This window comes from Arachis stenosperma, chromosome 10, assembly GCF_014773155.1.
Source record: "Arachis stenosperma cultivar V10309 chromosome 10, arast.V10309.gnm1.PFL2, whole genome shotgun sequence".
NCBI classification, from domain to species: Eukaryota; Viridiplantae; Streptophyta; class Magnoliopsida; order Fabales; family Fabaceae; genus Arachis; species Arachis stenosperma.
In genome coordinates this window covers 7,495,240-7,523,072 of record NC_080386.1, presented here as the reverse complement: position 1 = coordinate 7,523,072, position 27,833 = coordinate 7,495,240, and the positions used below count along the sequence as shown (strand labels likewise).

Below are 27,833 nucleotides of genomic sequence, written 5' to 3'. Positions count from 1 at the left end.
AGTAAATTAAGAATTTAAAATGATATTCATGAAATTAGAAAGAGAAACTAACAAAAAAAAAGATGAAAGAAAATATGATAGTAATATAGAAATTAAGGACAAATTAGTTTAAGAGGATACAAATTTTTAAAAATTTAATCTCATCAGCTGTTTATTCTTATTTAATAGTTAGAATGTCATTCTCACTTGTCACTTAATAAAAGCATTCTAATTAGATTATCCTTTTTCACCCCAGAACACACTCCACCGATGAGGTCATTGTTGGTGGTCATCTATCCCTTTTTATCACTCAACTCACACTCTTTTTCAAAACAATATCATTCACTTTTTCATGCATTGTTGATATGAATATAATTGTATCTAAAAGAACAGTGGCATTAAGTGTGATCTGATAGTTATTACTCCCTAGCCACGTATATATAATAGATAGTTGTCCATATTATTACGTATGTATATGTATTGTTATGATTGATCATTGACCCTTGCTATTTGTAAATGCAAGCAAGAGGCAGTTGAAGTAAGTTTAATTAAGTGAATAATGGAGAGTAATTAAGAGCAGGCAACATGCATGGGGTTGTCGAATTCCACCACACATGAAAAAGACAAAACAGACCTCCAATTATGCGTCCTTGTATTAATGCTTAGAGAGATATATACACACATAATTCAGAGACCCTTTTCTAAAACTGAGACTCAGCAGACTAATGTGGATTTGATGCTTAATCTGTCTTCCAAGGAGTCACATCCAACTCATAAATCCAAAGCCCTTCTCCCCGAGAATCCTGCCAAACCTCCACCCAAGTAAGTAATCATTTTCGTTATTAGATACCTGCTTTTCCATACAACTTCTATTATTTATAATCTTAGATATTGGATCAATTCACTTTTTTATTATTAAATTCTATTTTTTATATATGCTCGATCAATGCATTTTATTTTATATATATAGTTTTTCTCTTGATTTTGAAGTTGGATTAACTTGCTTGATGATCTAAAAATAACTTATATATATGATCTATTTTATATATAAAATTACATAGTAAAAATTTAAGTATATAAACGAAAACAAATTAATAAAAGAGATTAGATTATGCAATATAGAAAGTAATGATGTAGAAACTCAAAAAAAAAATAGTATATGTTTGCTTCTACAATTATACGATGGAAGAGTGTATAATACAACATAATGGTAGAAACTTAAATGCAATTAAATTTATTATGTGAAGTTGATAATTAAAAATTATTAAATAATTTAATAAATTTAATTAAATTGTCATTTGACAATTCTCAACTATTAATTTTTAGCTATTAACTTCATATTAAATTAATTGTACTTAAATTTTTATCTTATATAATAAGTGAGTATGATTAGTACGTAAAATGTGTTCTACTACATGGCCTAATTAGCTAACAATAATTTAATACTCTAAATTTGTTTGTTCAAATTTTTAGGAGAGAAGCAAAAACTAATAAATTTTACTTTTTTCTAATTCTAATCAATTATAGTAAAGCATCTTCTTTTTTATTTAAGCAGGTAAAATTCTATCAAATAGTAATTTAATAAAAGAAAGTGAAACGGTCTTTGCTAATATATGACTATGACCTATTAATTAATTAATTTTTGTAATTAAGAAACCTAAAATATTATTCTGGCCTGATGGTTTTCAGTGGTTAAGAGAAGGGGGTTGAATCTTAGCCCCCTTTTTTATCAATTACACTTTCTAGTCTTTGAGGAGACTTTTTTATTTTTGTCTCGTCCCTAGCCACGAGACTTTTATTTTTGTCTCGTCACTTGACACAAGATATTTTTGGTTTTAGCTCCTGTGTAGTAGAAACAGAAATGGAGTAGGAGAGAAAATTACACTCAGATATATCCTGGTTCAGCTGCTAAGTGCAATACAGCCTCCATCTAGTCTCCATCACAACAATAATAGAATTTTACTATAATCATCCTGATTACAAACTGTAAAGTGCTAACCCAACTTACAAGGGGATTCCCACAGAATCATGAAACACAACACAGATGTACAAAGAAACTCTAAGGATATCTATGGCTTTTTCTTTTAATTTTGCACTCTCTGCCTTTTTCTGCTCTATGACTTTTACAAACAAACCTCACTGTTTGACTTTTTCTATGAGACTCAAGACATGACAAAATTAAACAGAAAAATACAAAACAGAAAACTTTGAAGGAGAAGAAAATCTGTAAGCTTAGGTAGCTCTGAGAATTCTGTGCTTTGCACTCTCACTGCTCACTTCTTTTCTTTGAATCAAACCGTGACTGTTCACCCCTTTATAGAGAGGAGAAGTCTTCATAGTTGAAACAAAAGCCAAGCTTAATTTCTTTTCCTTCACCCATAACCAGTTTGGCAAAAGAGAGAGAAGAGGTAACCCATGCAAAACCCAACATGCAAATACCTCTAGTTCTTCCTTGGTCATCACTCTTCATCAATCCGAGTGCTCCATCCTTGGCTTGCTCTCCAAGATGAAATTCTGGCCCTTGATGCTTCATGATGATGATGGCCTCATCTGCTCCAATCTCTGCCTCTTCCATCACGTAGCCACCCTAGCTACTTCCTGTGGTGGTTGAGCAAAATCAGAGACAAGCCATCCCTCCAAGGATCTCCACCTTGCTAGCCAAAATCTTCTTCAACCTTTTTTGGTATGGAGAAGCTAAGATCCCATCACAAAATCTTTTCACAAGTGATAAGAATCTCAGCCACAGCATACTTTATGTTTTCTTTTTCTTGCCATCATTGAGATGGTCTTGTAGCGTGCCTTCCCTTCCTTTTGATAGCTCAAAGTCTCCATGGTTTGATGTGTAAGAACCGAAGAAGAGAAGGAAAGAGATGAGAGAGAAGAAAGTATGAAGAAAAGCAATCAAGTGTGTTTGAATAAATTAATTAAAGTGAGTTGCTTTTACTTCCCTTAGGTGGGGTAGCGTGTAGCATTGATAATCACCATCAAATCAAGTTGACAATTTCTCTCTCATAGTTTCCATGCAATAAATGATAATTGAATGGATTTGAAATCCATCTCATGGTAAGAGTTGAGATCCGTTGGAAGGCATAGGCAAATATCAACATTTGCTTTCCTGATGAATTATTTTCGGATCGTGCATAGGAGTGATTACTCATCATAAAATTAAATTTGGGCTTTCTAGTAACAACATTCAAATTGGCCCAATCAATATCACAACACTTCAGCCATACTTCATTGAACATTTTTGAATCAAGGCTGAATAAATTCACACTTGGGCTTGCATCATTTTATTTAATTTTTTGGCCCAATAGTAAACCTGCATTACAAATTATTAATTAACACATGTTACATGAAGATCATAATTAATAATTTTGTAATCAATTATTTCAATAATGTTTATTCATCATCAAAATAAATCTGAGTTTTCCAAACTCATCAATCTCCCCCTTGATGACAAACATTATTAAAATTGAAATGAAAAGAAATTTAAGGTTGAGTAAAGAATACTCCCTTTGAATTTTTGAATTTTCCCCCTTTCAAATTGTCACATGGCTCCCTCTTAATATATGCCATCTTTTACCAAGGGAAGCACTAACCTGTAACATTTTAATCAAGCCTCAAGTAACAATGTTATTTAGCATATTCATTACGTGATGCTAAATGCTTGATTTATGAGCATATTTGAATGATATACAAAACTAATTTGTTATCAATAATTTTGATTTTCTGCTCAAACGTAATCAATAAAAAATCTTTGAAAATAAATTGTTGTTTAAAAATATTTTCCAATCAAATCAGAGCAACATACTTATGGAAAGAAAATATTTTTAATTATGACATGATCACATCAAATTTTTTTCAACATTTATTTTTCATACCCAATGCTTAAAGGAACTGCCAAAAATAAAATTTTCAGCAAGCATGTTTATCAAGATGAATTAGATGTATATTCCTAATCCAAAACTTATTCATCAAGATAAAATGATTGCTTCCACACATGCATATAAATAACCAGGCAGCCATATTGTCAAAACGAATGCATCACATTATAATCAACCAAGAATTATTAGTATGCATTATCAAGAATCAAGTGTATCATTCTAACAAGGGTGATCATGAACTCTCAAAAGAGAATTTCATCCCCTATTTTCCAGTTCAATTTTCATCACTTTCTTCCTCTTTTGTCATCAAAGGGGCACCTGCAAAAAGATTTTGACATAGAAAACATAATATGCAAGATATAACTAAGCAAAACAGAGTATCACAGAGTATCACAAAGTATTCAAGCCAACAGAACAAAAAAACAGATTGAGCCTACTTAAGCCAATATCCTAAACTTAAACAGAGAATTAATCATCAGATAAAGGCAGATCAGATTCCTCAGCCCCGTCCTCACTTGCATTTCCCGGTTCCTTCTCCAAATTTTCTAACATCAAACTGACCATGTCCTTACATCTCATCCAAGCTCTTTCACTTTCATCTGCCAGTTTGCGTACCGCCTTGTGAGATTGGACCATAAATTCTGACATAGTTGAAAATTCGGTAAGAATTTCTTTGATGGACTCGGTTGTTTTGGATGACTTAGTTCTGCTCTCATAGTCACTCTCCGAAGCCATGGATTTCTTGCTCTTGGTTCCTTTAACAGCTCAACCTCCTTTGACCATTGACATTTTGTTTTCTACTGCTTCATTCAAAAGGTCAACTTTAAAAAATTCAAAAATACTGGTTAAGAACATACCATAAGGCAGATTTGCCTTTTTGGTGCTCTTTACCGAGTCCCACATATGGCGGATCATAAGATAACCAAAAGAAATAGGAGTAGAGGTAACAAGTGCAAAAAGGATGAGAGAGTCAGAATATGTTACTCTATTATGAGAGCCACTTTGAGGAGTCAAGATGTGGGTGATGATCCTGTGTAGTAGAGAATTGATGGGACCGAGGGCTTTATGGGTAGGAATAGTGCCATCCAAACTAGAGACATTTTCACAGATGTGTTGAAGAACAACCCTATAGGTATCGCCGACTTGAGAATCCCATTTGTCGGCCATGTATGCTTTCGGCCCTTCATCTTTGTAGCCCAAGGCCGTCCCAATGGTTCCAGTATCAAGAGTGATGTGAACCCTTTTTACATATGAGTGGATGGTGCCATCAATGAGTCTCATGTTGGCATAGAATTCTCGGACTAAGCCAGGGTAAACTGGTTTTTGAATGTGAAGTAATGGAGTCCATTGAAGTAGTTCAAATAGAGGAGATACATTTATTCCTTTGTTGGAGAGATTGTCAAGGTTGACAAGATAGGTTAGACAGAGATGACGCCTTTCCAGAACATCTTTGTAGAATTCATATGAGGCGCAGGAGTTGAATCTGGCAGGGTCATAGTGGGAGTGTGTTTTGCTGAACTTGTTCTTGAATTCCATGAATTCCAAGTTGGCGGGTTCGGTGGTGTCGTGCAGCGCAAAACCGTCTGTCTTCTGAGTACTCTTTCCAGGAGTGGCCTTCTTGGGTGATGAATGCAGTGGTGATGGAATGGAGGATGTTTGTGATTCCTCTTCTTCCACAGGATTCTTTCCCTTCTTCCTCCTTGAAGAGGTTTTCTTGGCTATGACTTTTCTTCTCATGGTGTCTGTGTGTTTAGAGGAAGGTGAGGGAGAAGATGATGTTGTGGAATGAATGTGTATATGTGTATGAGATTGAGGAGTTGACGGTTTTTGAGAAAGGAGAATCCGTTCGCTTTTCCTAGGAGCAGTTTTCTTTTTCATGGTAGTGAAAATGGAGAAGTGGAATATGAGGAGGTTGAGTAGGAACCGAATGGAGTGAGGGAGGAGGGAAGATAGGGAAGCATTAAATGTGGATTGGAGAGAGATGGTGGAGGAAGTTAATGGCCATCAAGAGCACGGTTATTAACCAGGGGTTTTCCAAGAATTTGAAAAAGTGGTTTTCTTAAATTAAGGGATTAGTTGAATGGAAAGATTTGATTTGACACTATGCCTCTTTCAACTAGATTTGATATGACCACAAAAAGATTTTGATTTTCAAAAAAATGATGAACTAACAAAATGGTCATGGTGGGGTCAAAGAGATTTGGTATGGCCCACGAAAATTAATTTCTGCGCAGCCTTCCCTTAGATCACATCCCTTCCTTCATCCTTATTTTTTATCTCGTCCATTCCTACGAGACAAAACTGGGCAGAATCAGAATTTCACAAATTATCAATATAAACAAGATCAATCATTCCCAAGTTTTTTTTTAATGAACAGAATCTGTCTTCACAGAGGGGTTTTGTAAAAATGTCAGCAAGTTGATCTTCAGATTTTACAAATTGAATATCAATAGTACCCTTTTGCACATGTTCTCTAATAAAATGATATTTGATCTCAATGTGCTTTGTTCTTTAGTGCAAAATAGGATTTTTTGAAATATTTATAGCACTCATGTTACCACAAAATAATGGTATACTATTGATCTTTAATTTGTAATCTTCCAACTGCGTTTTTAACTAAATTAATTGTGAACAACATACAGATGCGGATATGTATTCAGCCTCAGCTGTGGATAGAGCTACTGTGGCTTGTTTCTTGCTTGACCACATGTTGAGTGAGCTTCCAAGGAAGCAACACATGTCGGAGGTGCTCCTTCTATCCACTCTATCTCCCGCATAATCTGCATCACAAAATCCTACTGCACAAAAATTATCAGATTTTGGATACTATAAGCCATAATCACTAGTTCCATTAATGTATCTAATGGTGCATTTAACAGCTGTAAGATGAGATTCTTTTGGGTGAGATTGAAATCTTGAACATACACCCACACTTTGAACAATATCCGGTCTAGATGAAGTAAGATACATTAGTGAACCAATCATTCCTCTATACCGTGTTTCATCCACATCTTTGCCATAATCATCCTTTCCAAGTTTAGTGTTTGGATGCATTGGTGTTCCAATTGGTTTAGAGTTTTCTAGGCCAAACTTTTTGATAAGTTCTTTTGCATACTTTCCTTGGTGAATAAAGGTACCACTAGAAGTTTGTTTAATTTGGAGACTAATAAAGAAAGTAAGCTCTCCCATTAAACTCATCTCAAACTCACTAGTCATGAGTTTTCCAAACTCTTCACACAAGAACTCATTGGCCGATCCAAACACAATGTCATCCACATAAACTTGAACTAGGAGGATATCATCATTAGATGCTTTAAGGAATAAAGTTGTGTCCGTGGCACCCCTTTGAAATCGATTTTCTAATAGAAAGGCACTAAGCCTTTCATACCAAGCTCTTGAAGCTTGTCTAAGACCATAAAGAGCCTTAGAGAGTTTGAAAACATGATTTGGAAAATCCTTATGTTTAAAACCGGGGGGTTGAGCCACATACACTTCTCTATCAATAAAACCATTAAGGAAAGTACATTTAACATCCATTTGAAACATTTTAAAGCCCTTATGGGCAGCATAGGCAAGAAGCAACCTAATTGCTTCCATTCTAGCTACCGGAGCAAAAGATTCATCAAAATCTATACCCTCTTCTTGATCATAACCTTGGGCCACTAATCTAGCCTTGTTACGAACAACTTGTCCATCCTCACCAAGTTTATTTTTAAACACCCATTTAGTACCCGTAACTTTCTTACCATCCGGATGAGGTACTAGTGTCCAAACCTCGTTCTTGTCAAATTGAGCAAGCTTCTCTTGCATAGCTTTCACCCATGATGGATCTTCAAGAGTTTGTTTGACGTTGTTGGGCTCCAATTGTGACAAGAGTACAAAATTGCTTGGTTCGGATTGCCTTTTGGTTGAGGATTTTGTGGTCACACCTTGAGAAAGATCTCCAATGATAAAGTCATGAGGATAACCCCTCATTGACTTCCATTCTCTAGGCTTCCGGATTGGTGTTGAGCTTTGATGATCTTCTGTGGGTCTCACTGTTTCAGTTTCTCTTGCTGGCTCAGGAGACAAAATGGAAATGTCTCATCCATTCTGATGAGACAAAACTTGATTGGCAGATTCTTCATTTTGGGCAGATTTGGGATTTTCTTTACTTGTTCCAGCTTCTTCACAATCTGAATCATTATCTATCACAGTACTGGGAATTAAGTTAGAATCACAAAAAGTAACATGTATGGATTCTTCTATAGTTCTATGATCTTTGAGGTAAATTCTATAGGCTTTGCTAGTAGTAGAATATCCAACAAACATGCCCTCATATGATTTTGGATCAAATTTGCCAAGATTTTCTTTGTTATTAAGCACAAAACACTTGCATTCAAAAACATGAAAATACTTAAGATTTGGAGATGTTCCTTTCCATAGCTCATAAGGAGTTTTCTTTAACCCTTTTCTAATAATGGTCCTATTCAAAATATAACATGTTGTATTTACAGCTTCAGCCCATAGAAACTTTGGAACCTCATTCTCACATAATATAGCCCTAGTCATCTCTCGAAGGCTTCTATTCCTTCTTTCAACAACCCCATTTTGTTGAGGTGTTCTAGGGCATGAAAAATTATGAGTAATTCCAAATTCATCACAGAATTTTTCAAAATCTTGGTTTTCAAATTCTTTTCCGTGATCACTTCTCAAATGGGCCACTTTTAAATCTTTTTCATTTTGAATTTTCTTGCAAAGAGTTGAGAAGGCATGAAATGCATCATTTTTATGAGCAAGAAAAAGTACCCAACCAAATCTAGAGTAATCATCTACCACTACCAAACCATAGTATTTACCTCCTAGACTTTGAGTTCTTGTTGGACCAAAAAGATCAATGTGTAACATCTTTAATGGCCTTTTGGTTGAAATTCCATCTTTTGGTTTAAAAGAGGATTTAACTTGTTTGCCTAATTGACAAGCATCACAAGTAAGATCCTTATCAAATTTGATTTTAGGAATTCCTCTAACCAGATTTTTCTTTATTAGCTTAGAAATTTGGTACATGCTAGCATGACCTAACTTTCTATGCCATAGCCATTTTTCAGATTCAAGAGATGTAAAACATGTTACATTTTGTTCTTTCAAGTCCTCAAGAGTTAATCCATACACATTGTTGCATCTTTTAGCTTCAAAAAGAATATCCCCAATTTTTTCACAAACAACCAAACAAACAAACTTTCTAAAAATAACTTCAAATCCTAAATCACACAATTCGCTTATACTAAGTAAATTATGTTTCAAACCATTTACAAGAAGAACATCATTTATACAAGATGAAAAGCTTTTACCAACTTTTCCAACGGCCACTATCTTTTCTTTACCATCATCACCGAAAGTGACAAGTCCTCCATCATATTCATCAAGCTTTATGAAGAAGGTTGTCTTTCCGGACATGTGCCTAGAGCATCCGTTATCCATGTACCACATATTTTCCTTCCTCTTGGATGCTAGGCATACCTACAAAATGAGCTCAAGTGACCTTAGGTATCCAAATCTTCTTGGATCCTTTCACGTTAAACCATCTCATATGTCCCAAATCATTGTAATAAAAAATAACTTTGTAAACTTTATCACCAATCATTCTTTCACAAAAAAAAAACATTAAACGGAAAAATGACCGTTTCAGTTGCATAGCCTACAAAACCTTGGAGTTGTTGTTTTGTTAAAGTAGGTGGGATCTTAAAACCTTGTGTCATTAGAGGAAGAAACTCTATTTTTAAAAGAAGGTTTCTTATCAGATTTATAAAATCCCAAACCAGCTTTATCAAATAGTGGTTTTTGACTAGCCAATATTTGATTTAAATTTTCAGAACTTTGAGTAAACTTGGCTAAGTCATTTTCAAGACTTTTAACCTTTTCCAGCAACTCTTCATTTTCTTTGAAACAGTTTACATATGCAACTACCGAATGATCACTTTCGCAACTTCTAAGTTGAGCTTTCAACTGCTTATTTTCTTCCACAAGATCACAAGCAGTTTTGGCCTCCCTTAGCTTTTCTTTGAGAAAATTATTTTCAGCTTTAAGAATGATAATTTGTTGTTCAAGATCTTGATTATCAAGCAGAAAACATCTTATTTTTTCAGAAAGGTGATCTATCATAAGATGAAGGTCTTCAGTGTCAGGGTTTTGAAAGAATACCTGATCTATATGATTTTCCATGAGACAAGACTGTGACTTGGTCTCAGATTCTTCATCACTGTTTGAGTCATTTTCCAAGTCTTCCCATGATGCCATCAGACCCTTCTTCTTCCCCCTTTTTTGCTTCTCCTCCTTCTTTAACTTGGGACAATCAGATTTGAAGTACCCCATTTCCTTGCAGTTGCAACAAGTTACTTTGCTAAAGTCTTTCTTCATTTTCCTTGAGCTACCGCCTTTGCCTTTGAACTTCACCATTTTTCTGAATTTTTTGGCAAACAACACAAATTCATTTTCAGATGAGTTATCACTGGATTCATCATCCAGGGGGTTAGTTACAGAGGAAAAAGTAATTCCTTTTTTTTGAATCTTTTTTCAAATAAGTGTTTTCAAAAGCAAGAAGGTTTCCTCTCAAATCATCAAATGTCATGGAATCAAGACTACTGCTCTCAGAAATAATTAAAGCTTTTGTTTCTCACTCTTTAGTGAGACATCTCAACACTCTTCTCACAAGCACAGAATCAGAATGTGTTATTCTCATAGCATCCAAGCCAACAATGATGGTGTTGAACCATTTGAACAGTTCATCAATGGATTTTCCTTCCTTCATTGAAAACATTTCATACTCTCTGTTTAACAGGTTTATCCGAGTCTTCTTCACAATGGTGGTTCCCTCATGAGTGATTTGCAGTTTGTCCCAGATTTCCTTTGTCGTTGTGCATCTTGATACCCGTCAATATTCCTCGAAGCTGATAGCACAGTTGAGTAGATTTACAGCCTTAGCATTTAGCTCAACCTTCTTTCTATCTTCCTTGGTCCAGCTAGCTTCTGGTTTAAGTGTGACTACTCCTTCATCACTTGTGTTGGTTGGAAATTGAGGACCTTCTAGGATGATCTTCCAAAGCCTATAGTCTACTGCTTGCACAAAGATTTTCATTCTCTCCTTCTAATAAATATAGTTTTTCCCAATGAAAAGAGGCGGTTTGTTGCTTGACTGCCCTTCTGTAAGGTTGTAGGACACCAGATTTGAGCCACTGCTTTCTGCCATGTGGATCTTTTCTCCAACCTGCAAAGCTTGATCTCTTTGAGACCAAGCTCTGATACCAATTGATGGTTTTCAATGGCTAAGAGAAGGGGGTTGAATCTTAGCCCCCTTTTATCAATTACACTTTCTGGTCTTTGAAGAGACTTTTTGATTTTTGTCTCGTCCCTAGCCACGAGACTTTTATTTTTGTCTCGTCACTTGACACAAGATATTTTTGGTTTTAGCTCCTGTGTAGTAGAAACAAAAATGGAGTAGGAGAGAAAATTACACTCAGATATATCCTGGTTCAGCTGCTAAGTGCAATACAGCCTCCATCTAGTCTCCATCACAACAATAATAGAATTTTACTATAATCATCCTGATTACAAACTGTAAAGTGCTAACCCAACTTACAAGGGGATTTCCACAGAATCATGAAACACAACACAGATGTACAAAGAAACTCTAAGGATATCTATGGCTTTTTCTTTTAATTTTGCACTCTCTGCCTTTTTCTGCTCTATGACTTTTACAAACAAACCTCACTGTTTGACTTTTTCTATGAGACTCAAGACATGACAAAATTAAACAGAAAAATACAAAACAGAAAACTTTGAAGGAGAAGAAAATCTGTAAGCTTAGGTAGCTCTGAGAATTCTGTGCTTTGCACTCTCACTGCTCACTTCTTTTCTTTGAATCAAACCGTGACTGTTCACCCCTTTTATAGAGAGGAGAAGTCTTCATAGTTGAAACAAAAGCCAAGCTTAATTTCTTTTCCTTCACCCATAACCGGTTTGGCAAAAGAGAGAGAAGAGGTAACCCATGCAAAACCCAACATGCAAATACCTCTAGTTCTTCCTTGGTCATCACTCTTCATCAATCCGAGTGTTCCATCCTTGGCTTGCTCTCCAAGATAAAATTCTGGCCCTTGATACTTCATGATGATGATGGCCTTATCTGCTCCAATCTCTGCCTTTTCCATCACGTAGCCACCCTAGCTACTTCCTGTGGTGGTTGAGCAGAATCAGAGACAAGCCATACCTCCAAGGATCTCCACCTTGCTGGCCAAAATCTTCTTCAACTTTTTTTGGTATGGAGAAGCTAAGATCCCATCACAAAATTTTTCCACAAGTGATAAGAATCTCAGCCACATCATACTTTATGTTTTCTTTTTCTTGCCATCATTGAGATGGTCTTGTAGCGTGCCTTCCCTTCCTTTTGATAGCTCAAAGTCTCCATGGTTTGATGTGTAAGAATCGAAGAAGAGAAGGAAAGAGATGAGAGAGAAGAAAGTATGAAGAAAAGCAATCAAGTGTGTTTGAATAAATTAATTAAAGTGAGTTGCTTTTACTTCCCTTAGGTGGGGTAGCGTGTAGCATTGATAATCACCATCAAATCAAGTTGACAATTTCTCTCTCATAGTTTCCATGCAATAAATGATAATTGAATGGATTTGAAATCCATCTCATGGTAAGAGTTGAGATCCGTTGGAAGGCATAGGCAAATATCAACATTTGCTTTCTTGATGAATTATTTTCGGATCGTGCATAGGAGTGATTACTCATCATAAAATTAAATTTGGGCTTTCTAGTAACAACATTCAAATTGGCCCAATCAATATCACAACACTTCAGTCATACTTCATTGAACATTTTTGAATCAAGGCTGAATAAATTCACAGTTGGACTTGCATAATTTTATTTAATTTTTTGGCCCAATAGTAAACCTGCATTACAAATTATTAATTAACACATGTTACATGAAGATCATAATTAATAATTTTGTAATCAATTATTTCAATAATGTTTGTTCATCATCAAAATAAATCTGAGTTTTTCAAACTCATCACGGCCCATAGAGTACAAGTGGTAGGTTGACCATCAATGAGATCGTATCAAAAGAACATGGTGGTGACAGTTCAACAAAAGAGCAGTGTAGAAGAAAATTAAAAGAATGGAAACTTCGTGAAAGTGAGCATGGATGGAGCACCTTACCTCCGAAAAATAGACTTGAACATGTTTAACATTTACCTTATAAAATAAGGGATATAATTATGTGCGTAAAATGTGTTCTATTATATGCCTAGCTAGCTGTAAGACCCAAAACCTTTGAAAAGTCTTATTATGATTAAGTCCCAAATCATATAGTTATTTACAACCTTAATTTCAGAAATTATTTTATTAAAGATATTTAAGGCAAGTTTTGATTTACTGAATTTGAGATGAGTTATGATTATTATCCAATTTGATTATTGGATTATTTTCTATAATTATATTATAAAGTTGGTAGTTGTGAAATAATAAGAATTTTTATATGATTTGGATTAAATAATTAATATTTTAAATATTAACACGTTACTTTAGAAAATAAAGGGTTTAATTATATTATTTCTAATTATTTTGATTTGGGCATTTTATGAAAAATAATTTGTAAGATTGATGAGCAAATAGTATTTTTCTATATACAATTAGTGTTGGATTTAATTTGGGTTTCAATTTCTACATTATTCCCAATTTCATTTGAAATTACTAAAATGCCCTTAACCCTAATTTTTACTAAAAAAGACTAACCATGAAACCATAACCCGTTAACCTGCTACCCGACCCGGTTCTCCTTCAATCCCACTCAGCCCCCAAACCCAGCCGCAACACTACAGCAGCAACAGCTGCTACCAGAAGAAACAAAAGAGGGAAAAGGGCTTGGAGGAAATGGGGAACGCCGAGGGAAGCAGGGGAGGAAGAGAGGCGCGGGCTAGCACCGGCGGGCCTCGTCGTCACCACCGAGCTGCTCACCGCTCGCCGCCATCACGAAGAGGACCAGAATCGAGTAAGGGGGAAGAAGCCACGAGGCAAAGGAGAGAAGAATAGGAACTCACCGCGTCGCCGTCACCCACGGGGCTGCGAGCTGCGCCCAGTCGCTGTCGGGGTCACCGCGCCGTCATCCTTGCCAGCTCCAAATGAGAAGTATGGTAGAGCTCCGTTTCTGCTTCCCTGGTCCGCCGTGAGTGAGCGCCGTTGGAGCCACATCGCCGTGTCCTTCACTGTCATCGCTGAGTTGGGAGAGAGAGGAAGCGTTGCAGCAGCTGGCTCCCGTGAAGGGAAAAGTTCACGTAAAGAGAGAGCGAGTTGCGGGGAGAGGGAGGCCGTGCGTTCAGTCGTGCATGTCACCGCCCAAGGACCACCGCTGACCCGCCGCTGCTGCTGCCAGGAACCGCTGCTGATTTGGTGAGCTTTGCTCTGTTTCTGGTTCTTCTTAGTTCCGCCAATTCGATTTTAGTTTGAAGCTGTCACTGAAACTGTTATGTTTAATGAAGGGGCTGTCATATGTTACGTTATCGCTGTCGGAGAACCTGCGGCTCTGTGTTTCCAACCGCCGGTGGTGGCGCAGGTGTTGCTGGAAACACCATAGAAACTACCGCTGCTCGGTGTAATTGTTCTTCCTTTGTTGCGGTAAGCAGGCTCATTTTGAAAAGCCCTTTTTAGTCAGTATTCTGTTATGCGTGGTTAAAGACTCTGAGGTTTGGTAACATAGGTTCGAGTGTCGATTGTTACCGTTCTGGTCGCTGGGGGTAGCACGGTTGTTGCTGAAACCACCGCCGGAGCTACCACTGCTTGATTCAGCCGCTCTTTCTTAGTTTCAGTAAGTATTTCTGTTTTGAAAGCCCTGCATTAGTGTTCAATTCTGTGTAATAAAGTGTTTATGATGTTGACGGTTCTAGGGGTTAGAATCTGAGTTTACTTGTGGCGTTGAGGTTGTTTCTTCTATTGAGGAAAACACGCGGAGCCGGGATTTCGAGTTGAGGCGAAAAGGACTCTGTGAGATGTTTGGGTTATGGATTTGCGTTTTGAGGTAGGGGCGCTTTCCAAAAACTATGTTTTATGTATTGGAATTATTACATATGGATACTGATGTGAGATATTATGTATGTGGTGATTCTATCTGCCTTATGAATTATTTGATTAACTCGAATGATTATGGATGTTGGTTTGGCTGAATTGTTGTGCGGATTTGTGAACTGTAATGTTTGAAGTTGATTCTTGAAAGATTTGAAATGTGAGTTTAATCTGTTGAGGATTGATTTGGTTTGAGCTGATTATTTTGACGATGTGAAAAGTCGAATGCACTTTTGAATTCAGCCTAGTTTACTTTAATTGACTTGGTTTTGGACAAATGATTTATTGCTGAACCGATTCTTTAAAGCTTTGGAAATGAGTTAAATCGATTGATATTGAGTTGATTTTTAAATGGTATCATTGAGATACGCCACTGAGGCGATTGTTGGATTTAGCTTGCTTTGAATTGATTTCTAGTTTTGTGTTGTTGAAAAGGAATAAGGAACGGTTTAGTTGGGACCCGAACCAGGTGGCAAAAGTCCAAGTTTTAGGGTAGGTGCTGCCAAAATTTCTACAAAAATCCTAGTCTTGTTTGAAAAGTTATTTAAAAAGGGTTGGATTTGAGAAATTGTATTATTTGATTTATTAAGAGAATATTTATGTTATCAAGCTTAATTTATTTAATGAACTTTATGCGTTGAGTTCGGCTTATTTAGAAATGAACTATTTTTACCATTTGAATCACTGAAGGGAAGAATGGTGCTCTAATATTGATTTCAATATAAAAAGGAGCTTTTAGTGGTTTTAAAGGAAACCAGACTTTTGATTGAGTAATTAAGCTTGAGGCATTTTGGAAGAGTTAGAAAAATGGGTTCCAAAAAGAAATCTGAAAACGGTTTGATTCAAATGAACCGGTTTCGTTTCAAATGAGTTGATTTTTGGACCGGGTTGGAACTTGTGATTTTGTATGGTTCGGTTTCATAATAAATTCAGTTTTATTTACTTGAGCCGAGAATCTATGATTTTAAGAGTTTCAATGAATTTTAAAGAGTTGATATAGATTGACCTTCCCTAAAGACTTGGGACTCTGCCGAGAAACTTTGTTATAAAATCCCATTGTGAGATAGGTGATTTTGAATGTTCCCAAAATGAATCTTTAACTTTCCATGATTTTTGGAAGTTTTGGAAAGAGAATGCCGAGAGTGGCTTTGTTTTAAAAAAGGAACTCACTTTGAGTAAATTTGGCTTACGAGCCTGAGATGATTTGAGAAATGAGATCTTTAAATCCAAGGCTAAAAAGAGTTAAAATTTGATTTCAAAGTGAAATGGCTTGAGAAAAGTGATTTATGGCTTAAATGCCGGTTTTATGAATTTGATGATGTTGAATGGTGGAAGTGCTGTTTTGTTATGGGCCGGAATGGCTATGTATGATTACGAATATTAGCTGGTTCTGGATTGAACCGTGAGCCGGAATGGCTGTGTATGATATTGATTTATGGCTGATTGCCGAATGAGTTATAGGCCGTATGGCTGACTATGAAATTTTGAATTTAAGCCGGATGGCTGAGATGGTTGTTGATCCATGGCTGGGACTGAATGAATATATGCTTGAGATACCTGGGCAGTAGCAAGGGTTGTGGTTCGTCCCACTTGCTCCAGGTCAGAGATTGTGACGCCTGGGTAGTAGCGGTAGTAGTGGTGATTCCACTCGCTCCAGGTTGAACTTTTAAACACCCGCCTTGGTAGTAGCCGAGTATTGGTTATTCCACTAGCTCTGGGTTGAGCGGGTAATAGCAAGGGGGTTGTAGCTCAAACTTACTTGCTCCGCGATGGGTGTTTCTGTCCATGGTTAGTTACCAGGACTTGTCGGGTTGGCTCTATAACCGACAGATGATATCATCAGCCACCAGGACAGGCATGCATCATATGCATCTATGTGACATTGTCTAGGTGTGCATATTATACTTGGTTGGCCTATGTGATTACTTGTGATTACCTGCTACTTGTTCTACTTGCTGTAACTGTTTGTTTGTGCTTGAACTTCCTATCTGTGTTTGCAACTGGGACTCTGTTGGTTTGTGGTGATTGGTTGTTGGATTGGACTGTTTGGGCCTAGGGCCGTGGATGAATTGAGATGGACCGATGCTTGATTCCGGTTTTATGTTTCTGGCTTGGAAAATTATGAAGGGCTATTTTGGTTCAGTATAGATAAACCTTTTTGAAAGGCTTTTGATGTTTTGAGAATTGAACGGTTCCTCTTTCAGAAAAGATTTTCGACTTTACTTTTATTGTAAACTGTTATTTTTGAAAAGAGGCATAGGACGGTTATTAATCACTGGTACGGTTTATCTTCATGTATCCTATTACAGTAATTCCCAAAAACCCTCTACTGAGAACCCTTTCGAGAATGATGTTCTCACCCCCCTATATTTTTTTCCTTTCAGAATATGGGCGCTGAAGTCACGAAGGGTGTATTTAATTGTTGTTGTGATGCTCTGTATTGTTTCAGTTATGGTTTATTGTACCCTCGCCTTTATCTTGATATATTCTGTAAGAGGGATAGGAATTGTATTGGTTAATGTGTGTAATATTATTTATATATATGTATGTATATATATGGATGTACTCTTTATGAGTTTTTTGAAGTTGTATGGTATGTATGAATGTACGTTGTATAGCAAAAGTATTTTTGGGAGCGGTATTGCGATTCAAAGTTTTAAACAGGCTCATATTTTAGTATTAAATAGTATAAGTGTCGTCGTAATGTCCGAGCTATCAGAGTTGCGCAGTCGGAAGCGTGAGCTTTGGTAGTTAGGATGTTACACTAGCTAGCAATAATTTAATACTCTAAATTTGTTTAATTTGTTCGAATTTTTATGAAAGTAACAGAAAATATTCAATTACACTTTTTTCTTGTCCTAATCAATTATAGCAAAACATTTTTTTTCATCTAAACAAGTAAAATTTTACCTATTAAAAATTTAGTAAATGAAGTAAAACAATTATTTGTTAATATATAACTCTGTCTTATTAATTAATTAATTAATTAATTCTTGTAATTAAGAAACTTAAAAAATATTACCCCGCCCATAGAGCACAAGTGATAGATTGGCTATCAATAAAGTCGTACCAGAAGAATATGGTGGTAGTTTAACAAAAGAGCAGAAGAAACTAAAAAGAATAAAAGCTTCGTGAAAGTGAGCATCCATGGATGGAGCACCTTACCTCCAAAAATTCCACTTGAACATGTTCAATAATTATCAACAATCACCTTATAAAATAAGCGAGTATAATTACGTACGTAACATGTGTTCTACTACATGTCTAGCTAGCTAGCAATAATTCAATACTCTAAATTTGTTTGTTCGAAATTTTATGAGAATAACAAAAAATATTCAATTAAACTCTTTCCTTGTTCTAATCAATTATAGCAAAGCATCTTTTTCTACATTTAATAAGCAAGTAAAATTTTATCCAATGAAAGCTTAGTAAATGAAGCAAAATAATTATTTGCTAATATATAATTCTGTCCTATTAATTAATTAATTAATTCTTGTAATTAAAAAATTTAAAATATTACCCGTCCATCGAGCACAAGTGATAGATTAGCTATCAGTAAAGTTATACCGAAAGAATATGGTGACAATTCAATAAAAGAGCAGTACTACAGAAAAAAATAAAAAGAATGGAAACTTTGTGAAAGTGAGTATGGATGGAGCACCTCCAAAAAGTCCACTTGAACATGTTCAATAGTTATCAACAGTCACCTTATAAAATAAGCGAGTATACGTGGGTAAAATGTGTTCTACTACATGTCTAGCTAGCTAGTAATAATTTAATACTCTAAATTTGTTTATTCAAATTTTTACCAGAGTAACAAAAAAATATTCAATTAGACTCTTTTCTTGTCCTAATCAGTTATAGCAAAGCATCTTTTTTGTATTTAAACAGGTAAAATTTTACCCAATAAAAATTTAATAAATAAAACAAAATAATTATTTACTAACATATGACTCTAACCTATTAATTAATTAATTCTTGTAATTAAAAAACTTAAAATATTATCCTGCACATAGAGTACAAATGATAGGTTGGCCATCAATAAAATTGTATAGGAAGAACATAGTGGTAGTTCAACAAAAAAGCAGTGCAGAAAAAGATGAAAAGAATGAAAGCTTTGTAAAAGTGAGCATGGATAGAGCACCTTACTTCTGAAAGATCGACTTGAACATGTTCAACAATTACCTTATAAAATAAGCGGCTATAATTACATGCGTAAAATGTATTCTACTACATGCTTGACTAGTTAGCAATAATTTAATACTCTAAATTTATTTGTTCGAATTTTTTTGAGTAACAGAAAATATTCAATTACACTCTTTCTTTATCCTAGTCAATTATAGTAAAACATCTTTTTTTGCATCTAAGCAGATAAAATTTTATCCAATAAAAATTTAATAAATAAAACAAAATAATTATTTGCTAATATCTGATTCAGATCTATTAATTAATTAATTCTTATAATAAAAAATTTAAAATATTATCCCGTCCATAGAACGCAAGTGATAGGTTGGCCATCAATAAAATTGTATTGAAAGAACATGATGGTAGTTCAATAAAAGAGCTGCAAAAAAAATGAAAATTTTGAAAAAACAAGCATGGATGGAGCACCTTACCTCTTGAAAAGTTCGACTAGTTATCAACACCTCTCACTCCTTAGGCAACATGTTCTGTTCCTTCACCATTGGTAACAATTCACACTCTTTTTTCTTTTTTTGCATGCAGTGAAATACGATTGTTAATTGGTGATATTTTGTGGTGTTGATATTATGATGGGTAAGAAAATTGTGGATACTAAGGGAATGAAGGACTTCATGAATGAGAGTAAGCTGGTAGATTTATTGAACGGCTCTGATTATGTCCCAACCTATGAAGACAAGGATGGTGACGGGATGCTTGTCGGTGATGTTCCATGGAAGTAAATTTTTAATTAAATTCAAACAAAAATAACCATTAGTACTAATTTAACTGTGTTATAAAACAACAGCAATAACAATAACTCTATGCATATATATACATGCTTGTTTCGGTAGGATTGGAGTATTTATCAAAGCAACAGCTTTAGTAGAAAGTGATAGCTAAATTTTTTTTCTAATTAACATGAAATAATGTTTTCATTATATATATATATATATATATATATATATATATATATATATAGAGAGAGAGAGAGAGAGAGAGAGAAGTGATGTACATATCACATTGCTGGTCATATAGGAAGGTTTTCACATATGCCATGGTACTTTATTGTTTTATTGCTATTCCAGTGTGCAGAGACGTTGAGATTTATAATATAATATTTAGATGGTGTAGATGTATGATTAAGTAATACAGTAAATCATTGAGAGAGAGAGTGCAGGTAGATCCTAGCACGGGTCATTTCCTTAACGTATTTTATTTTTATGAGAATGACGTAATGGACAATTGCATTGATTTTTGTCTTTTTCCTTAGCCAAGTTTGAGAGAAAATTTGTCGGCTGGAATTTGAAGCCGATGGAATAGTGGGCCCATATTCTTGTTGGGTTGTGTGGGCTAAAGCCAGTGTAAATGTAAAAAATGTAGGCCAAGGAAAAATAGGGTAACATGCGATGACAAAATAAAAGGGGTTTAAATCCCGTCTTGTGCATGTAACAATTCATTGGTCAATGACAAACTCTTAAATGGACCTCAGTACCGCGACGGATTACTCTTTAGCCTGTCGGGTTGAAAAATACCGTAAAAAATCAAAAAACAAGAAAAAGTAACTAAATACCAAAAAAAAAAGAATAAAAAAAAGGGTAACTATTAATAAATTATCGCTATTTATTGTTAAGAAGCCCTTTTTATTAATGATGTCTAAAAATGAATGGTTTGCGTAGTGGTAACTGGTAGTGAGAATGAGTAATGCTGTACATACAAGTCTTTTTGGCTTATAAGTCTTACAAGTTGTGTCAAATCTAACAAAAATTACATTCACCCATTGAAGCGTGATAACACACGCATCACTCAACCATTTTCAAAGCGCGCTCTCACTCACCATTATGAAAGACACTTCTTCTTTTTCACGTTCCACCTTCTCCTCCTTCTCTTGAGAAAGTACAATAAAAAAGAAAAGATGAATAAGAAAAAAAAGAAGAAAAAAATTGTAATGATGATAAAAAAAAAAAGGAAGAAACAATAGAAGATGAGAAGGAAGAAGAGGAAGAATTTTGAATTATGCAGAACTTATCAGAATAAAAATACACCTAAAAATTCTTAAAATACACCCAAATATCTTCATATTACACCCAAATAACTTCGTGCTACACCCAAATTTGCTGCAAATAGGGGTGGCAAGCGGGGAAGCCCGCCCCGCCCCGCCCCGCCAAAAGCCCGCCCCTAGGCGGGTTGGCTCGCGCTCGCCCCGCCTAGTGAGGCGGTCCCAAAATTCCAGCCCGCCCCGCCTAATGGCGGGCTGGTGGGCACTTTTTTTTATTTTTAATTATTAAATAATATATATATATATAAAGACATACAAAAATCTCTTTTGTTTTTTACTTTTAACTATTATAATTTCTAAAAGTATAAACAAATTATAATTTTTATATTCACAAACATTAAAGTCTTTGTAATTATAAATATCTAATAAACATAATTATAAACTAAGTTTTCATCCAAAACATAATTATAAATATTGTTCCCAAAGCAAAATAAACATAATCCAAAACATAATTATAAATATTGTCTCTAAAACAAAATAAACATAATCCAAAACACTCAATTTTCATCTTCATTCTCTTGTAAGTTGGGTTGGGAGAAGTTGGGTTTCGGTAAAAAATTGTAAAAATACCCCCTTGCTAAAAAATACTAAGTCCGGCGAGAAAGCCCACCCCGCCCCGCCAAAGTCCACGGTTTAAGCAGTGCGGGTTAAGCGGACTTTTGCTATTTGGCGGTCCCAATTTTTCAGCCCAACCCGCCTTTTTTGACGGGTTATGCGAGCCGGCCCGGTGGGTTTAGGCCCATTTGCCACCCCTAGCTGCAAGTACAGAAAAATATTTTCTCTAATGCTGTGTTTTTTTCTTCTTCTTTTTTTTTCCTTATTTTTTCTTTTTTTAGTTAAATGATTGTAAGTTCATCCTCTTTCAAGTAATTTTGCAGTATTATGTATTTCTTCTTCTTCTTTGTGTAATATTTTTTGTTTTTAATCTTGTTAAGAAAGTAAAACAAGAAGAAACTTGAGAAGATAAAATAAAAAAAAAAGATGAATTAAATTTTGTTTTTATTCCTCTAATGCTATATTTTTTCTTTTAAATTGAACCACACCTTAGCCTTGGATTCAAAATAATAATCAATTTTATTCTGGTTCAATTGACAATCTGAACTTGAATTATTTATTATCTTCAACAACGAGATAACTAATGATGAAAGAGAAAAAATGAAAAGAGGAGAAGAAATTTTAATGAAAAAAGAAAGAGAAAGAGAAGGAGGAAGAAGAGGTGGTGTTGATGACGACGATAACGAGAGAGAAAAATTACAAGGAGGAGGAGGAGGAGGAGGAGAAGAAGAAAAAAAAGAGGAGGTACGAAAAGAGAAGAAGAAGAAGAAGAAGAAGAAAAAGAGGCACAAAAAAAACGTAAAAAATACGTGAATATAAATAATTTGTATGACTTATATGAAAAAATACTTGTATGTGGAGAATAACTCAGTGAGAATAGATCCTCTCAATTGTTAAAAAAATTGAGAATATAAAATATGATATTTAACCTTTCATTACTCTCTCTTTAATATTTATTTTTAATCTCACTCATAAAATTAATGGTGAGAGATTATATTTTACTTCTTTAAAAAAATTTGAGAAGATCCATTCCCAATTGTAATTATACGTATAGTAATTAAGCTTTATTGAAGTTGCTATATTATTGTATGTTGAATGTTGAAAAAAATTGAATGTTAGGTCCAATGAGAATGAAAACAAAATGGCAGTGAGCTTGAAAAAATTAATGTGAGCTTAAAAAATTAATAATCTTGGTAGTAATAATTTTGTTGCATAAGAAAATACATATGAAATATTTAATTAGCAACATATTAAAAATGGGCTCATCTTTAAACGCTCTTTGTTATTTATGGTGTGCTGCACATTTTATTAATTCGTTAAATCTAAATTTTTTATTTATTATATTTTATTTGAATTATCTAGATTTAAAAAGGTAACATATTAATCAGATTAACCATTTTTTTAGAAATTTTAGATTTTTTTTATAAGTTTCAGATATTGAGCTGAAGTCCAAAACAAAAAATATAGTATATAAATATTAAAAGCAATATGTTTATACAACAAAAAATATTACTGGGCTTTAAAATTAAAATAAATAATACATAAAAAATAATTTGAAAATCTATGTACTAAATTAAAAAAAAAGATATATTAGAATCTTTAAAAAAATATTAAATATATATTATGTATATAATATTAAAATTTAAATAAATTTTGTTTTGTATAAAATAAAATTATAATATTAAATAAAAACACAATAATAATAAATTTTGTATTATATAAATTTAATTAATATATATATAATTTTATTTTGTATGAAATAAAATTATAACATTAAATATGAAGTGAATGAAAAAAAATTTGTATTATATAAATTTAATTTAAAAAACATATATACAAGATAAGAAGCAAACAAACATATAATAATTTTATTTTGTGCGAAACAAAAATTCATATAAAAAATATTTATATAATTTTTTATTGAAATATGTTACTTTATTATATCTAAAATATATTATTTGAAATAATTATATTATTTTAGTTAATATATTATTTAAAAGAATATTTAAAATTTATTATTTTGTATTAAAAATTTATTAAAAATATATTATTAGTTTTTCTTAAAATAATATTTTTTTGTTTAAATACTATGACAAAAAAAATTTACGAAACTATTCAATAAATATTATATAAGTTAATAAAAGAAAGAAGTACTCAAAATTTTTTTTATCAAAAATAAAAAGACTCAAATTCCTGACTTAGGTGAGTATGAGAAGAATATGCCATTTGAATTATAACTCGTTGGTAAAAGAAAGAAATCATCTTAATTATATATTAAATAAAATAATTATTTATTAGGCTCATTCTTATACAAATAAAAATTTCTCTTAATTTTATATCCATAATATTTTATACCAATTAACTTTAAAGTTTAATTATTTTTTGAATAAATTAATAAAAAAATAATACAAATAATTGTTTTAATATAATTGTATTTTAATTTTTCATTCTATTACACGTCGAGGATGAATTAAAATAAAAGATAATGGACTTGTTGTAACTGCTATGTATTTTGTGCTTTAACTGCGTTGTCATCTGAAAATTTTGGCACCTTCATAGAGACCGGAGTTCTTCTACAGAATTGATTTTGTATTTGGAGTTAGCCAACCAGCAACGGCTACAGATAGGCTTATTCCTCTTCTATGGCAGTAATTTTTTGGACTTTGAAGGTCATTCATGGCAGAGGTGGAAGGGAGTGGGTTCAAGTAGGCAGAATGATATCGTGGAAGCACCGTCAGCAAACAAAACAGTGAAGATAAGACATCACATCGATAATAATAGAGTAATGGAAGAATTCGATCAAGTTTTCTTGAGTATATTTGTGGTGACTGGTGTAAAGGTCGTACTGTGTTAAATGAGAAAATTAGTTTTTTTGTCAATGTCAATTTGTTTATTCAGCCTAGGACTGGAAGTGAGTCAAGCCAGCTCATGAGCTAGCTCGAACTCGACTCGTTAATAGCTCGATAAGCTAAGCTCATGAGCTAGTGAGCCAAGCTTGAGGTTGGAATTGAGCTCATAAATTAAATAAGCCGAGCTTGAGTTTGGATAAGCTCAGCTCATTAGCTCATGAGCTGGCTCGATTATATATATAATTATTAATACACATATCCTATATGCATTTAATATATTTTTAATATTATATATATACATATGAAATAGTACTATATAATTATATATATTAATGATCTTAATTATTTGAAATTTTATATTTATTTTTTACATATAATTTTGATGTAGGACATAAATAAAAAATTTATAATTTATTGATAGACAACAATATATAAAATTGATCTTTTTAAATATTTTTTTAAAATATATAAGTTATAATTTATTGATATAGAATTATAGATTATGTATTTATATTTCTATTATTTGAGCCAGCTCGTGAGCTTTCGGTGAGTCGAGCTTGAGCTTAAGAAATATGCTCGATTGTTAATGAGTCGAGCCGTGAGCCAATCTCAATTATTGTGAGCCGAGCTTGAGCTTGGTCTAGCTCGACTCAATTCGACTCACTTTCAGCCCTAATTTAGCCCATAACAAAAACAAAAACATAATAAATAAATTTAATTTACCTTATAACCTTTGATAGTAGGTTAACTTTTAAAAAGTGCTGCACTCTCTACTTTACTTGGAGTGCACTAACTTTTACCTATTAAATGAGATTGAATTTAAGTGTTGAATGGTAAATGCTTTTGTAACAAAATTGAAAATTTTTTCTTCAACCACATTTTAATTCAAAAGTAATAAATTATAATTTTTGTGTTTCCGTTTAATTGTTATATTGGAAAGTAATTAAATTTTTTTTGTTAATTTATTATTCAATTTCATTTATAATAAGAAATACTAGGAACAATAATCAAAATTCTTGTAATTTTTTATGGTTGTACTTTACAAAAAAAAAATTTAGACTATTATTTTTAATATATTTTTTCTAAGTGTTGTTTTTTTTATCAATTTTTTATTTATTTTTCTTGTTTATAATATAGATGTTTTTGTTTATATTTTTTTAAATGTTCTCTAATGTATATTATTGTATTTTTGTAATGAAATTTTAAATATTTATTATTCATATAAATTTTTTAATTATTTTTATTAATACATATTTTTTTATGGAACTTTATTATTCTTTTGTTTTTTTATAATTTTTACTATATATTTTTGAATTAATATTTACTTTGTTTATTATTATTATTATTATTATTATTTTATTATATAAATTATTAATTCCATTAAAAATGCCAAATTCAATACATAAAGTGAGAATTTATTCATTGTTACCAAAATGAACTCAGCCACAACTCAGTAGGATTTTATTGCACCAATAGGTAGTTTTGTTCACATTTCACAAGGCCTTTATGATTAGTATTTAGTCCAACTATTTTATGCTGTATGTGGCTTACTTTGCAAAATTCGGCTTTAGTAACTTCTTCATAGAGTCATGGCTGTCTTGACAGCTGCTTTTTTTTGTCTTTTTAGACAAATTTTAAGGATGTATGTGGTATTTCATTTCACACAACACGACAAATTTGTGACATCCAACCGGACTGTACTTGCCATACCAGTGTTTCATTAAAGTAAATGGAACATCTGAAAATTTTCCGGTCATATAACATAGTTTTAATTTTTTTATCTAAATTAATCTTAGCTTACCACAAGGATATTTGTGCAATCATGCAAGCGTCTGCGCATCATGAAAGGAAAAGAGGCTATTGGCCATATGCAATGATTTAATTTCTTTCAAGTATAATTAGATATAGTCTAACCACAGTGCATGCTATATATTATAACACATTTTTTAATAACAATAATAAAACTTGTTTGATATTCTTCAGTATCAAGAGCTATGAAAAAAAAACAAGAAGAAGCTAGAGTGCTAGACTATATATAGTAGTTAGTTACCAACTACCGGTTCATGATGACCTGCTCCATTCTTTATTAGAAATAAAATAGTAGGTTGTTGAATTATTATATATATATATATATATATATATATATATATATATATATATATATATATATATATATATATATATATATATATTACTATTTCTAGTTAATCATGCATTTATGTATTATTATGGTTTGTAATATAATATAAATATTTTAAACAAATTAAAACAGAAAGATGTCTAAGTATCAATAATTGAATGCTTTAAATTTGTTTGTTCGAATTTGTATGATTGTAACAAAAGAATTCAGTTACACTTTTTTTGTTCTAATCTATTATAGTAAAGAATTTTTTTTAGAGAACATGTTGGCCACCAATTACAATACAAGTGGTAGATTAGCCACTAATAAAGTCATACTAGAAGAACATACTGACCAGTGGCAGAATTTAAAAGAAATTTTTGGAAAGACTAAAAATTTTAACAAAAATATAATATCTCCTTTCAAACCTTATCTTCTAAAAGCAAATAATCACCTACTACAATAACAATTTTGTGCCTAGATAAATGAAGAAAATGAAAGAATCATTTCAGGCAATAAATTTTATTTGAGTTTAACTAAAATAAGTAGACAGTTTAACAAATAGCAATAACTTGAGAATAGGTTACCATAATTTTTTTTTGCAAGATTTTAAAAAATAAAAGCCTAGAACATTCTAATTTTATGTTACCTCTAAAAACAGGTTATTTTTTAAAAACCCTTATATTTCCTCTTTTTTCAAGAACATATTAGCATTTGTCCTCTCATAATTGATTAAACAAAAAACAAAAAACAAAAAACAGAAGCTTATTCTATCACGATTTAAAAGGATGCACTTTAATATCATTTGATGAGTTATGAACTTGTGATTTTCAATCAACTTGGCTTATTTATTTTATTTTATCTAATACAACATTAATATTGTTTATCTTGATATCTTCTCGTTTTATGAGAGATTCTGTGGCATCTAAGTTTTGCTGTTTTTCCAATAAAACAATTAAGTACATAGGATCTGAGCTAAACCACACACTCACATGCCCTGTCTTGAAAAACGGTTAATCCAATTTCAGAGTTGAAACTATTATTTCCATAAATATTTACGCACAATCTTTGCTAAGGTTAGTTAGCTTGAAATTAGCTATATATATAACTACTAT

At 33.0% G+C, this 27,833-nt stretch overlaps 1 pseudogene; it reads left to right on the top strand.

Moving 5' to 3' along the window:
- Positions 1-568: 568 nt before the first annotated feature.
- Positions 569-26,476, top strand: LOC130956678 (auxin-induced protein AUX28-like; annotated as a pseudogene).
- Positions 26,477-27,833: the final 1,357 nt, after the last annotated feature.